Here is a 15,236-nt window from a genome sequence, read left to right as displayed (position 1 = left end):
GGTTCCAGCACTGAGGCTGAAAGTGGGGGAAAATTAAAAAGTGCTGCACATGTACACTGTTGCTGTACATGTGGTAGGCAGCTGTACTAGGAATCATCAAATGAATAATTCTTCCTAAAAAATAGCCAGTCTGGAATGGGATCTAAATTAGTAAAAGCTGGTTCTGGAAAACAGGAAAGGTCCCCATGATCTCTGCTGCTGTCAGTGAGAATTTATATTGCAGTGATCAAACACTTTATGAAGGTGAGTATTGCTGTAACTTGTTTAAAGTGGAGGCCTGGAAAAATATACTTAAGACACCCGCAATCAATTTTCATTTTGAAATTCAGTTCATATATAAGGAGGGCTTGGGAAGAATTGAAAGACAAGATAGCCTTGTCTTGAAAGATAAGAATGTTTATGTTTAAACAAGTGGCTCACATGCATGGCCTTCACACTTCCATCTCATGTCTATAGCTTTTGGTGAGTAATGCTCTTTTATACATGGTCCCACCATGGTGTTATATATATAAATGGCATGTAGCTAGGAAACAATGAGAAAAATGAAAAAAATATAGTATGGGTCACACATCTATGCTTGACTGGTTCTGCTTCCTGTAGTGATCCAGTTAAGCTCTTTGCAACCCTTATGTGGATGTCCCATATTACCAACCCCAGTTCTGGACACAGTGCTGCATACCTGCTCAGGTTTGCCAAGGCAGCCAAATTAGGATTGCAGAATTTTCTCACTTGAGGTGAGATGCTAATGGCACTTGTTCATGTGGTCTCAGCTAGTGTAGGGACTAGTGAATAATGGGCAAGAACTCAGGGGCTGCAAATTCCTGTTGATACTTCAAACTGCACATTAGAAAAAGGAAGAATTCTGACTTTTTAGTTCATAATTTATATTAGTATGTTATTAAAATGCAAAAGGTAAATCTTTTTAAACCTGTAGTGTGTAATATCTTGTCCATATGACTTCTCAGTCTTGAAATCCAAATGGCCAGTCCTTGAGCTGATACAAATCAGTGCTGCTGCACTGATTGCAGAGGCAGCATAATTAATTTAGAGCAGCAGAAATTCTGGCTCGAAACTGTGTGGAAGCATATATATTCCCTTTCTGGTCATGTGGGTGCCATTGGAAGATGACTCAGGACCTGACAGCTACCATGGTTTTATATCCACATCAAAGCTTTATCCTTAGGCCTTCTACCATACCCCATGGGGGCTGAACATTTGGTTTTGAATGCTTCACTGAGCTACATAATTTAGGAACATCAACAGCACATAATATGAAAACCCATCAAAAGCAAGTCTCATGCTCAGATGCAAATGTCCTGAGCCTGCACTCAAGGAGGTGTGTGATCTATTTGAGGGTCAGAAAGAATATTTTATTAAATTGCCTTGCCTCTTAGAGGTCAGACAAAATGGACAAAGCCAGGAGATGCTTTAAGGCAAGGACATTCATTCTCTTCCATTGTGGGATGTTCTTCAGCCAAAAGCAAAACTCATTTCAAGTACTGCTACATCAGGGGTAGCAAGACAAAAACAAACTCCTCAGGAATTAGAGAGCAGGCTTTCTATCAGCAGCTTGTGTCACTTTCCCATCAAAAATCTGCTGCTCATGTACCTTGAACATGATTGTAAAACATTAAGTTTAATCTTTCGGCGGTTTGAGAAAATGGTCCTTTATGCACAAATCAAATCTCCCAGAAGTTAAATCTGTAGCCCTTTCTTCTCTGCAACCTTGGAAAAAACAATGAGGAATAAACATAAGGGCCCCAGAATATAATGTTCAAGATATATACGGGAATTTGAAGCAGCTTTCCTCCTTCAAATTCATTCATCTTTTCATCAGGTCTGGAGTGAGGTTGAGGTTATTTCAGACAAAGCTATCTAAAATATCGAAGCAAAATGTTCTTCCCTTGCAATGAGTTGCAACCACTCTCCCTCCTACAAGTACAAAGCTTTCAGATATGAGGGTGTCTCTGACCATCCCTCATGAACACAGAATGAGGAAAGGCACAAGAAGTACAGGGCTGCATTGCTGGTACAAATGAATTGAATGGCATTTCTTCATTTGGGAAAAGGCTCCAAGATTAAAAAGCAGATTGCAGGTTTGCAGAATAAACTGTTGCTGGTGCCCCCATTGCATGTAGCTTAAAACTACTAAAGTGATTGTACTTGTCTGGATTGAAGTATAAAAATGGTAGGTTTTTAGAAAAAAATTAGAATTGATTCAGGCCTGTTCAAGCTCAGTGTTGTTCCACTTGTCTTCAGTTTTCTTCTCAAACCCCCTGTTTTCCCAGCTCACTTTATGTATATCCTGTGTGGGAGGGATGGGAGTGTAGTGGCTGGAGCAGAGCACTGAGGGCTCTGATTCCTGCTCCTACTACTGCTGTTGATGACTTGCTTTCCTTCTGGTTTTCTTCTATTCTCCTTCCCATTCATCCCTTTAGCCTACCTGACATTTGGGCTTGAAGAAAAGTTCCTTGAAATCCTGGTAAATTGTCTAATTCTACCATTTAATAGAAATAATGGAGAAGAAGGATTTCCTGTCTGCTCCAGCTGCAGGAGATGCTGCTTACAGTGGAAAAGACTGCTAAGGAGAGGTGCACTGGTCATTGCAACAGCATCCCACAACCTTACCACTGTTTCAGTTCAAAGCTGAATTTCCAGAGAGCTGCACATGAGGCTGTTTTGCATTTTCTTACAACCCACTCAGCAGCTGCAACTAAACCTGAAACCCCGATGTCCAAAGGCAGTATGCTATGCCATGGCTCCAGTACGGGCACTGACACCCCTGCGGTTGCAGGGGTTTATTCTTGCATGTGAGACCCAGGGGTCAGCCTGTGACATTGGGTCCCTTTCTGCAGCAGGGGCACCAGCATGTGAGGAATAAGGAGCACTGCAGTGTCTACCAGGTAAGGACACCTAATTAAATCCTTACTTTTAAAGCTATAGCTGAAGAAAATGGTACGGCTGTCTTTTTTCTGTGTAATCAGGCTGGGTTTAGTGCAGCAATTTGCAGATTGAGCTCAGTATTCTTCCCATTTACCCCATAGGCAATAAACCCATAACGACCAGGGTTTGGTTAATGCCATGCTAATGAACTCTGCTTCCCTGTGCACCTTATTCCTGGCTGCACAGCAAGCCACAGCCACTGGGACCGGCCCCACTGAGCTCTGGTGTTCCCAGCCTGGTATCCTGGGGTGGGGGGTCCGTGGGCTGCTGAGGCCCATATGAGGTATCTTCTGTTTTGTGGATGCCCAGGCATATCGACCATCCTGCTGCTGTTTGGGGTTGCCTTTTCCCATCACCTTTCACAGACACACAATGCTTATGCTGTTAAGGTCTTTTTGAGGCTACTGCACTGCTGTTGCATGGCAGACGTGCTGTAGCTGGGTGCCAGCTGCCTGGAGAGGAGCCCTTTTCCATGAACAACAACATGAGCTATGAGCAATAGGAACTGGTGGTCTGAAGTGGGTGTCAGCAGAAGCAGGGCACGTGTATTGATTGCAGGAGCAGGGTATGTGTACTTTTTGAAGGCCGGATGGCTCGATATCTGTGCATGTGCTGAAATACAGATGATCTGAGGTTGGCCATAACCTCCAGCACTGACACAACACAGGCAAACCCAATAATTTCCTCAGTCTGATCCGAAATGGGCTTGGACTCAGGCCCCTTCCCATCTGTGTTGTCAGCCATGTTGTGGAGTGAAGTGGGTGAAGTTTCTGTGCAAACCCATGGCACAGTTCCCCCTGCCAGGGCTTTCAGCATAGGATTCTCTGGCACCAGGCTGTCCTCCAGCCATCACTCCCAGGCAGCCAGGGGGGAACTAACATCCCCAAAAGCAAGAAGGGGTACACTGGAGTTACCTCTGAGGCTTGCCTCTGGCACCTGTGCTACGGAGGGCTGCAACCTCTGTTACATCTAAATAATGTTCTGAAGGTCTAAATAGATAAATATTGGAGCTGTTGATGAAAGGAAGCAGTGCCAGCCACTTTTGGCCAGAAGAATAGGAACGCATCCCATTGCCTCAGGTTGAAAAGGCTTTGGATGTTTAGGACTTGCAAAAATTAGAGGGAGGAAACGTTAGAAATGATATCTGACACATATTTGCTTCATTCATAGACAAATTAACCTTAATCACCCAATTTATAAATCAGCTTTAAGTGAAAGGGCCCCTCCTCACCCCCCACTGCTGCATATTTTGGGGATTAAGTTGTTTGGTTTTAGTGATAAATTAGAAACATCTGCTTCCGCTGACAGCTTGGAATGGAGGCGCATACGGGAACGTGGCTGGCTGGGCTGCTCTAATGTGGGGGGATTCAGTACCGGGGCATGGTCCTTCCCACCTCTGCCTGTGGAGTCCAAAAGGATCAGGCTTGTCCCCCCTCTGCACTGGGACTCGGTGGGCCAAGGGAGGTGTGTGCCTGCTCCTGGGCTTGTTCAGGATGGTTCCTAGTGAGGCAGGAGCAGTGGTGAGCATCTCCAGCAGTTTGCTCTCTGCAGACTCTTCCTTTTAAGGGTGTCTTGGCACTTCTTTTGTGCAAGCAAAACTGTTTCTGCTATGGGATCATCAAGTCTTGATGTCAAGGAATCCAAACCTTGTGCCAGAGTCATTGTGGAGGTTGCTCAAGGATGAGCAATGATGGCAATCAGTGGCCTGGCCATCCCTTCCGATGAAGAAAATGGTCCTAACTGAGGGAACCAAGATGTTTTACAACTCTGGCATATCCCTGCAGAGATGTCATAACTTTCTGATTGCCAAGGCAGGCTGGAAATGGCCAAGAGATACATCACATCACAGTACTTCACATGGGCATTCAACTTGTGCAGGAGGTATGAAAACAGCCCCCCTGGCTACGAGCCATTATCTGCAGGAGGGGAAAGCTGGGGCTGAATCCTGCCAGATACAGCAATACAAATATAACCTGGCCATCCCTGAAGCTGCACCCATGGCAGACTCAGTCTGTGCATCTCCATGAAGGATTGATTTGACCTTGGTGTGTCCTGACTTTCACTGCAGAGGTTTAATACATGCCCTGTTGGGCTGCAGAAACAGACACTTTACACACACCAGTCAGACATTTTTTTCCCAGCCTTTGGCAGTCAAAATTCTCAGACAGAAGCCCTGACTCTCAAGGACAGAGTATGACTGCAGAAAGGGAGAAGACAAGATGATGGGTAGTTTCTAACAGCTCCTATTCCCAAGATTCCCTTTTTTTCCCCTGGATATTTTCTCCAGGTGAGTTTAAGGATTATCTACATTTAATCAAGATTTCCCCATAATCTATCAGAATCTGTAAGAACAAGAAACTCCAGGCAGGTTCAGAACAGGCTCTCAGACCAGCATTACAGAACAGGTCCTACAAGCTGGGCACCTCCTGCTAGTGCAGGAGGCACTGTTCAAATGTGACACAGTGAGTGCAAAGTGTATGTATTTCTGTCTGAGAAACTCCAGACACAGAAATTTTTAATCAGTACTGAGGTGTGTGGTCTGTCAGCATGCAGGGGATCATCCTAGGCAATCCTGCAGATGAAACTCTCAGTTCTCCTTAAAAAGCTGAAGGCAGTCCCCAATGCAGCCTCTGAAACCCCATTCCAATGCAAAGCAGCATCATCCATCTGTAAAGATGAAGATACAGAGAAATGCAGCCTCTCCATTAGAGAAACAAATAAATATTCATTGCACAGTCATGGAGGTCCATGGAGGCTATGCAGCACAGCCCCTCTGACACCCCAAGGGCCAACCCTTGGCAGACAGTACGTGCTCTTTCTGAGGGTGCAGGAGAGAGGGAAGAGGTAATAGGACAACCTGTTTCACAACTAGCCAGGACCCCTGGTCCTGCTTATCATGCCTAAACTGTTTCCATCAGCCTGACTATGGATGTTACTTGATCTTGGCATTCCCATGAGGAAGACTCAGATACATGATGAAGTTGATGATGATGAAGTTGAATCAGTAAAGGGGATGCTTTTTCTTTATTTTCTTTTCCCTTTACCCAAGATAGGGAGAGAAATGAAAACGCCCTTCTTCCAGGAGAGGAGCTGTGATCCAACAACCAGGACTTTATGCAAGCTGTTTTGCTGGAGCATAGATTAACCTGTTCCCACTCTCAAAATCACTGCCTCTCCCTGGAATAATTTTTTGCTGCCCCACCTCAAATCTGGTGCTCAGAGGTCATCTGCAGGCATGTATCGCCGCTTTCTAGCATGAATGTCTGCAATGAATAACACAAACAGTAACTGAAGAGAGACCAAAGCAGCCTCTGTATTTCCACTGGAAAATCAGCTCTCAGGAATCTGGAGAGTGCCTTCCCACACCATTTGAGCAGGTTACAGGGTGGCCCATCAACCACCATGAGTCTGGGGACGAATGGCTGCCAGCAAGCCCTCCTCAGAAGCCCCCTGTGAGGAAGTGATAAAGGGGAGCCCATGGGTTAACACACAGACACACCAGAAAAATGGAAGGTCTAGGAGGCTACCAGGTTAGTAATTTACAGGAGGGAAATGATAAAGGAAGTGAAGTTGGAGACAAATACAGATGTGTGAGACTGGGAGGGTGGCTAATGCAGGGCTATGATCAAAGGGTGTCCTCAGGTTTAGGGGCCTAAAAAAGGACAGTCTCTGGAAGATAACTTTCAGAACACATCTGTGCAGAGCTGGAGCTTATAAAGACTCAAATGAGCCAATTGCTCTGTAAAATAAATACCAACGTGGTGTCTAGAATAAGGAATGGATGCAAAGAGTAATCTAGGTGTTTCTCTGCACTCCCACTGCTTAGTGACAGAGAAAAAGGATTTGCAACAGCAGTCTGGGATATGTTAGGAAGGCGGGTTCAACCCCCAGGCGCACTGAAAGGCGCTGTGCAGGAACATCAGTGCAGGGCTAGCAAGGCTGGCGTAACATCAAGTTTTTATAGACTGCTGAAAAGGGAAAAGACTTTTGGTCTTGAGTTGTAACTGCTAGTGAGAATAGCAGATGCATGTTCCAGCACAGGGAGAGTCCCCCTCCAAGAAAAGGGAGAGTTTTCCTGGACAAATCCAGAAAAAGGACAGACTTCTCTCTTTTTTTCCAAGGAGTAAAAAACCCAAAAGAGGTGCCTCTCTCGGCAGATCACAGATCAGTTTCCCCTGTGCTGCAGTGATGGGACTCCCACACTGGCCTGAATCCAGTCACAAGGCCCATCAGACCAGTGGAAAGAGGTGGGGTGAGCAGTCTGGACACACCTTTTCAGCTCTGCCATTTGAGCTCTCCTTGGTTTTCTAGCAATGTCACTCCCTGTTTTTATTGCACATTTTTTAAACTACATTTCAGGTCCCACCTCAGCTATTAATACCCTCTCCAACTCACTTTTTCCAGAAAGAAAAATATCTTTATTAAAGAACATAGCAAAAATGAGAGAAATAACACAGAGTGCATGAATTACATGCGAAAAACCCATCCCCCTACTGAACAGTTCCCTTCCTTCTCCAGCTTTAACCTTGGACTCTTGACAGATGTTCCTGTTTGTTGCAAGATGTCTGATTTTGGGTTTGGGGTCTTTCCAAAGGGGAAGGGGAGAGTGTGAACTGCAAATAGGATGGGTGGCCTGATGGTGTTCAAACACAATCAACTATTTCCCTTAATTCTTATTTGAGATTTGGCCTCCACTCCTGTAGGCTGCATCCCACTTGGGTCTGAGGGACGTGATACTCACAGGGATGAGGAAGATAAATCCAATAGATAGACTAAAGATGAGCCAATACATTAACTCCAGCACAACATATGGACTATCACATCTCTCAGCCTAGGAAAGATTGCTCCCCACAGATTTCTGCTAGGTTTGCCCAGACTAAGTGAAACATCCCAGACAGTGAGACTTTCCTCCTCTTTCCCTCTTTCCCTCTGATTATTTTATAACTGTATAACTCCCACTGCCAGGATATTTTTCCCAGTATGCATAGCCTATTCTTCCCCTTTAAAAGTGGTCCTCATTTTCCTCTGTGATAAGAATTAGCTTTATACTAAATAGTTCTGTCCTTTCCAACACCCCCCCCCCTGAAATGTGTAGACTGTTTGATCACATGGCCCTATCCCCACTCTAAGGCTTAGTGAAACTTTGAAGACTTGAATCAGGTGCTTTGAGCTTTCCCATCTGCATCCAACAATAGGTGAGGCTTGGACAGAACCAGGAACAGATTCACACTGCTTTTCCAAAATGAAAACTGAATCCTAATTTATGAAGAACAGGAACAATTTATTTCAGCATTGGGAAATCAGAGTAATCTAGATTCCTTCTTCAGCCCAACAGAGAAACTACTCTACTGATCTGTACCTCTTACTTTGGAGAGACTGGGAGCAGAAATGAATACCCTTTGCTGACACTCGCAGCCTGATATCTGTGACTAAAATGTAAATCTCAGTAATTATCTCACTTGCAGTCTTTGTTTTGGGGAGTAGGACCATGAAAATGAGCCTACAAAGACTCTAGATTTCTCTGCCAAGGCAATCACATAATTGCTTTGCTGTCCTTTTGGCTAACAGAGAAGCCACTTCAGCAGTGAAAATGGAGTTTGACCTGTCTTCTATCTGTGACAAGCAACTCACGGGAATCAGAAACGCTGTATTTTTTCTCATCATCATGGCTAGGCTTTGCAAACGAAGATTTGGGAAGAACTCTACCCACACTTGCTACAAGCGCGCTGGATTTTTTCTGAGGAACTTTATTTGTATAAAAGGTTGCAGCCTTAGGATTTTCACTCCTGCGTGAGGTTAAGTTTGTCTTGTCAATCTAAGTTCTCATTTTATCATTTGCAATGTATCCCTTTGGTAATATGGATGTTATATGATCATGCAATGACAGTATATGTAACGTTGATGTAGCATCTGTTAAGGACTCTGGAAATTAGGCTTACCAGTGCATGGGACTGACCTGTGAATGGACATGTCACAGCAAATTAAGGATATAAGCCAGCTCTGTGAATGGGGCACAGGAACTTCTCCTGCAGGCACTCAAACCCAGCCCTCAGAATATGAATTTCCATCTACCTTCTCACCTTGTCACTGTGACTGAACTGTGGATAAATGCAAAAGTGAAGTGTGAAGACAGAGGGAATGAAATAATAAACCACTACATTCTTTGTTTGCATCGTTCCCTGTCATTGCTGCTGAGCCCGAAACAGCCCCTGTGTCTGAGATACTCAGTTTCATACACCTCCCTGCCTCCTGTGTCATTAAGCAACATGGAGCAGGACCAGCCTTTACCACCTTTACTCCCACCAGCCCATCACATTGACGAGGAATAGGCAACCACTGAGAGAGGGTAATACACTTCCCAATCCCTACTCCACGTAATCCTCACCCAGGTGATACCTGATAAAGGTGTCCCTGCCTCTACCTTTCCAGAGTTCAGTAAGGATGGTGATGGTGGGCTTCCCACTCAGCACAAACTTAACCCAAGGGCAGCTTCAAAGTGTACCAGGACTTTAGGATTTTCTCCATGACAGTGGGCAGGCATATCAGCTCCTCCACTTCCAGTTTTTATTTTCTGCACTCTTTCCCCTGTTTCTCTACTGTTAAATTAATTTCCTACAGTGTGACCCACAGGGACACAGCATCAGGGGGACTGACAGCCCTACATTCTCACCAGGGTAAATCTGCTCCAGTAGCACAGCTGAAGTTGTCCCAAGTCAGGGAAAACAGGGAGCAGGCACTACAGGAAGAAGGATTTTCTGCCTCTTGAATGCAGCTGTAGAACCCAATACTTGTGTGATTTCTGAAGCAGGTTGCTATTACTGAATTTCCATTCCATTATTGCTCCAAGGGTTGTGGGTAATGCTGTGCTCACACCCATATTTTCCTAAAACATCAGCCTGAAAAGCTTCATCATTTCCTTGAAAATGATTGGGATAGAAATTAGCCACCACTGTGAGTATCAGGTTTTGGGCAGCTGGCATGCAGGCAGTGCTTTCCTCAGCCTCGCCTGGGTAATGGTAACCAGAGACCCAGGGGAAAAAAGGGAGCAAGAAACTGCTAATCCATTTACACTCTCACCTACCCAGACCAAGACTGTGATTATTCACTCTACACTCTGCATTTCATTTGTATTTAACAACACACATTCTCTCCCCAGCCTACACACAGGCACAAAGCCCATTGCTGGTAGCAATGGAAGCACAAAAAGTTAAATGACCTTGGAAAAAACCCAACCAAACAGAAGAAACACACCAGCATAATAACAAATGGATATATTTGTGAAGGTTTAGTAAGTTAAATGCAGGAGCTTAACTTTGCAATAGCACAGCCCTGAAGCAAAATGATTTATTTGGTATTTATAATTTATTTTTTTTTTGCAAAACAAGTTTCTATGAAACCATAGCAACAGCTGCTCAAGTGAAGATTTGGAATGATGATGAAATCACTCACAAGCAAAAAAACCCAAATAGTCTTTGGTTTCGGTTGTTAGAATGTAAGATTAACACTAGAGAGAGAGAAATATTTCAAAATATTCTAGGTAATTTAATCACCCTAAACTCTGTGAAAGGTAGACATTTAAAACTACTTTTTTTTTTTTTTGCCAGGAAATTACATCTTTGATTTTCAAAACAATTTGTCTTCTAATTTTCTGATGGGAATGTTGTGTCCATAAATGTCCAAGTTTATTACTTTTTTCTTACAAGATACATAAATAGATTTCACAGAGACCTTACCACAGTCTATTTCTAACAGAATCCCATGTATTCCAGCAAAAATACACATTTTTCTGAAAAGTCCCTCTATTGCTTCCCCTTCTCCAAATGCATTTCAGAGAAGTCAGTTCAGGAAAGTAGAATCAGTTACAACTTACCCTCACACTCGAGTAGATGACATCGGATTTTTCAGGGAAAGCAACGTGCTCCGTTTGGGTAGTGTAAGAGTTGTAAATTCAAGCCAACGGGCAATTTTTGGTCATTCAAAAGCCCTTAAAGCAAATTCAAATGCTGTGATGACAAATAGGGTACTTTGTGAAAAGGTATCTGAAGCTTGATTCTCTCGCATGGAGTTTTGTAACTGTCTGTCTCAGCTAAATAAGCTCTCGCTTCTTTCCTCGGCCATTTGCCAACTTTTCTAATTTAAAGCAACTGTGAGCTTGCTGTAAAACTCTTTCTGGAAGGAGCTCAGTGTATACCATGGAGCAAGGAGCAAGCATGTGCTCCAGACTGACGTGGTATGACAGAATCCTAACAGGACATGGGGCATATCCTCCCCGAGGTAACGTTATATCATCTTTGGAAAGCATGATAGGCTAAGCTGCCTCCTTCTTAGTAAAAGCACAGAGAAGAGGAAAAAATCGTGCTGATTCTGGCATGTTGTCCCCTCAGCATGGGATTTGGGAGGAGCAGCATCTGCCTCAAAGTGCAGGAAGAAGCAACAGCCTCAAATACATAAAGTGCTCAGAGCTCCCAGATGAACATGGACACCAAATTGGCCAAAAGACACTAGTCCTTGTCTGAGGCTTTGGGGACAGGGCCAGAGGTTTCCTCCAGGGCTTGCTCTGGAGTGTAGTGTGAGGTGCCTCTGCTGTGGGGTGTCTGAGGTTCGTGGTTGAGCACAACCACAAACACGTTGATTTTGGAGAGTTTCAAACTTGGGGTTTTGGAATTGTTTGGTTCAAAATACGCTCACGGCAATGATCCTACCTCCTGAGACACTGTCAAGCTTTAAATAACAGAGGCATGGTTTTCAAAGGCATCCACTTACTGGTCATGGTTCTGTTCTGCTTTGCTCAAATTAAGAGAGTGAAGTATGCAAAATGTTGTTCATACAGGAGAGTTGCCTAGGCCCATGTCAAATTCCTCCTTTTTACGAGGAACTTATTTCAACCAGTTATGGTTGGCACATGTGGTGTGCATTTATGAACCTATGAAATAGGTCCCCTCTTGTAAATATGAGTTTTCTCTGCAGAGTAGCTAAAAGCAAACAAACAAAAAGCCAAATGATAAAATATTGTGATTTGGGAAATTTCAGTCTCCAAGCTTCCTTGTGGGTACCATAAAAAACTTTTTTCTTTTTTTTTTTTTTTGTTAATGAGGGTTCTGAAAAGTCCACCTCAGACTGTACCCCAAATCATTCAACACTTTTGGAAATGCATCCAACTGACCTGCTGATGTTAAGGTGACATAAGGTTTACTGTGGTTATTACTAAGTGACTTTGGTTTTGTCAGCCATATTTTATTGTAAAACTAATGAAAGTGAAGATGGAATCATTAGACTGAAAATTTCAAAGGTGTTTGATGGCCCTAAAAGAGGAATGAATCTTCTCTGAAAATACAAGTCAATGTCAGGATGTCACTTGTGGCATGGCTAAGAAAGATCTTGTTCGTTTGAATGTTCTAATTTCCATGACTGAAATATTAAGTATTTCATATTTTAAACTGAGAATTAAAACCTGGAGTCCTGTGCATTCAAACATATAGATAAAGTATTGCCCAAAGCTGGAAGAAAGGGTTTAAGGAAAACCAAACTTTTTTTTTCTTTTCTTCTAATGGAGTTTCATTTCAGCGCTAAATGGCAATAACCAGGATATAGAAAACTGTTACAAAACCATATGGTGCTGTGAAAACTTCAGTATATGACTTCACAAGTCTCAATTTTCCCCCAAATTATTTCTACCAGAATATTTTCATTTTGCTCTATGGATCTGCTGGTACAGCTTAGTTGCTGGTGGGCAACAGTGAAAGTAGAAATACCATCCTGTCATGTCACTTAAATGTACCTAAGTCATTTCTGTATCTTAATTTTCATTTAGTGATCAGGCATTAGGCATATCTTTTTAGGTACTGAAGCCTCTGAAAACTTGTACCTGCATGCCTGTGGGTGTTAAACAGAAGTTTTAAAGATTACCCAGAGAGTGTTGCCCTCATTCTCTCAGTTGATCTCTTTCTGCTTCTGCTCAGGAAAGCATGAGATGATCCTTCCTCGTCCTGATAAGTCTTTCTTGGGGAAGCAAAGGACGTTGCCCATCACATGGGAAAAAACCCCATGTTTTTTAGCAGTCTGTGGAGAAGACTGGCAGGAATTATGAACCTGAGCTCTGCCACTGATTCATACCTAGCTCTGGGCTAGGAATCTTCCTCGCTGTCATTTATTTACCTGCCTTATAGGAATGTAACTAAGGCTAAATAGCCATTGGTGAAGTAGTAAATAAGATTAATCACACTAATTTTATAGCAGTAATAATTAAAAATCAAATATTCCTTCTAAGCTGCTAACATTTTATGCCCTCTGAGACTACCTGAGTAGTTTCCTATGGTCCACAACACAAAGTTAAAGAACCAGCTGCCAGTTCCGCTCTTAGGTTATAGGGAAGGAGGTATAAGGGGAAAGATGCAGCTAAAGCTTTGTCAGAGGGCCAGAGATATGAGCGCCAACATAGCAAAAGTCCTACAAGGAAGAAGTTGAATCTATTTCATTTGCTTACCAGGCTTTTCAGATTAGAGGCAGGAGACAAGGGTAAAAGTGAAGGAAAAATTGCAAAGCGCTGTGCAAGCCTCAGAGGGTTAAGTTTTCAACAGAAAAGAAGAATATTTTGGATGAAAGATTTTATATTTATAGAGTGGTTCACTGGTGGCCATATTAGGCTTGTTTTTAATCCCTCTAAAGTTACAGTTCTAGGCAACTATTTCGTATTTTAGCACTTCACCAGAACATTGATTTTCTTGCTTTTGGCGGTGTCTGGACACAGCTTAGGTAGGATTGAGCTGCTAGCTGCAGCACTGAGCTAGGAACTGCTACTTGGCATTCATGTCCTCACAGGTACAACAGAACAACTAACACAGGGTTTAGGAAAAATGGAATCATTCATCTCGGAGAAATTTCAAAGGGGAAGAAAATGCCCCTTGGCTCACCTGTGAGTGCAAGTCTTCACATGGTCCTGTGAGTGCGGACATGAGTTGCATCTTGAAGACAAAAAACATGAATGTTTTTAAGAGATGCATGAGAATGCATGTGCTTTAAGGAATATAGTTGTCACACCCTTGACGAATTGTGATCCTTAATCCTCTCAGGTGGCAAGCAGCTGAGACTTTTTCCTGGTGACATCTTTAAGTCCCATCTCTTACCAAAATATTTTAAGACTCAGCATGTTTAAATAAGTATCAAGAATGTTTCCAACACAAGTATCTGAACCAGGAATCAAACAAAATCCTTCATCTTCAGTGAACCACTAAGAAGTTGTTTTGTTGGCAGGAAGGAATTATGATTTTGTGGCATTAAAAAGAGAAGTATCCTGTGATGCTGGAATTTGGGATTTTCCTGTGTTATGGCTGAATGCACTGAAGTCCATATAGTACTCAGTTCAATCGCCAAGACGTGGATGTAAATGTAAATGCTCAGGATTTCAATTGCCTCAGTACTGAGAGAATGAGCAGGTTTATAAGGCCCAGTGAACTCTAGGAGGGCACAAAGCCAGAAGCCCAATTCTCCCCTCATACAGGAGACTGGCTTCATCCTGGTAAACAAAAATATGTCACTGTCCAGTGGCCCTAAATGAGAAGAAAAATCAGTTGTTACAAAGAAATAAGATGTCAAAACACATGGAATTTTTTGCTTATTTTGACGGGGGGTGGGTTTGTTCTGATTTTTCAGCTTTTTAATTATTATTTGGTTTGTTGGGGGATTTTTTGATCACTAACTCCTGGCATTTGCAACTCAACAGAATAGGAAGGGATAGGTCTGCTTTTAAGGGGTCCTGCTTTCATGATAAGTCACGACCCATTTTAAGAGGTGCTGCTTTTTGATTGACAAGAAGCTCATATGGCCTGGCATATGAGTGTGAAAGCCAATGTGACCAGTAGATCTAGTGAGGAGATTCTGCCCTTCTCTCTGCTCTGCTTCTGTGACACCCTACCTGGAGCACTACGTCCAGCTCTGGGGCCTACAACATAGGAAGGAGGTGGAGCTGCTGGAGTGAGTCCAAAGGGGGGCTACAAAGCTGTTTAGACAGCTGGAGCACCTCTGCTCTGAAGGCAGGCTGAGAGAGTTGGGATTGTTCAACCTGGAGAAGAGAAGGTTCCAGGGAGACCTTTTAGCACCTTCCAGTACCTAAAGGAGCTACAAGAGAGCTGGAGAGGGACTTTTTACAAGGTACATGGTAACAGGACCAGGGGCAATGGCCTTAAATTGACAGAGATTAGGTTTAGATTCAATACTAAGAAGAAATTCTTTACTGTGAGGGTTTTGAGGCACTGCAACAGGCTGCCTCATCACCAGAAGTGTTCAAGGCCAGGTTG

At 43.3% G+C, this 15,236-nt stretch overlaps 1 protein-coding gene across 1 annotated transcript in view; it reads right to left on the bottom strand.

The window, feature by feature from the left end:
* Positions 1 to 11,017, bottom strand: part of C1QTNF7 (C1q and TNF related 7) — a 50,539-nt gene extending 39,522 nt beyond the window's left edge. The window contains exon 1 of the mRNA XM_018077406.2: positions 10,814 to 11,017. The gene's annotated coding sequence lies outside the window, so the exon portion shown is untranslated. The remainder of the gene's footprint in view (positions 1 to 10,813) is intronic.
* Between the last annotated feature and the right edge of the window lie 4,219 nt (positions 11,018 to 15,236).

The sequence above is a fragment of the Manacus vitellinus genome, unplaced genomic scaffold (genome assembly GCF_001715985.3).
Source record: "Manacus vitellinus isolate BGI_N305 unplaced genomic scaffold, ASM171598v3 scaffold_0_pilon, whole genome shotgun sequence".
Classification (NCBI taxonomy): Eukaryota; Metazoa; Chordata; class Aves; order Passeriformes; family Pipridae; genus Manacus; species Manacus vitellinus.
Note: the sequence above shows the minus strand (reverse complement) of the source record. Positions and strands in the feature narration are given on the sequence as shown.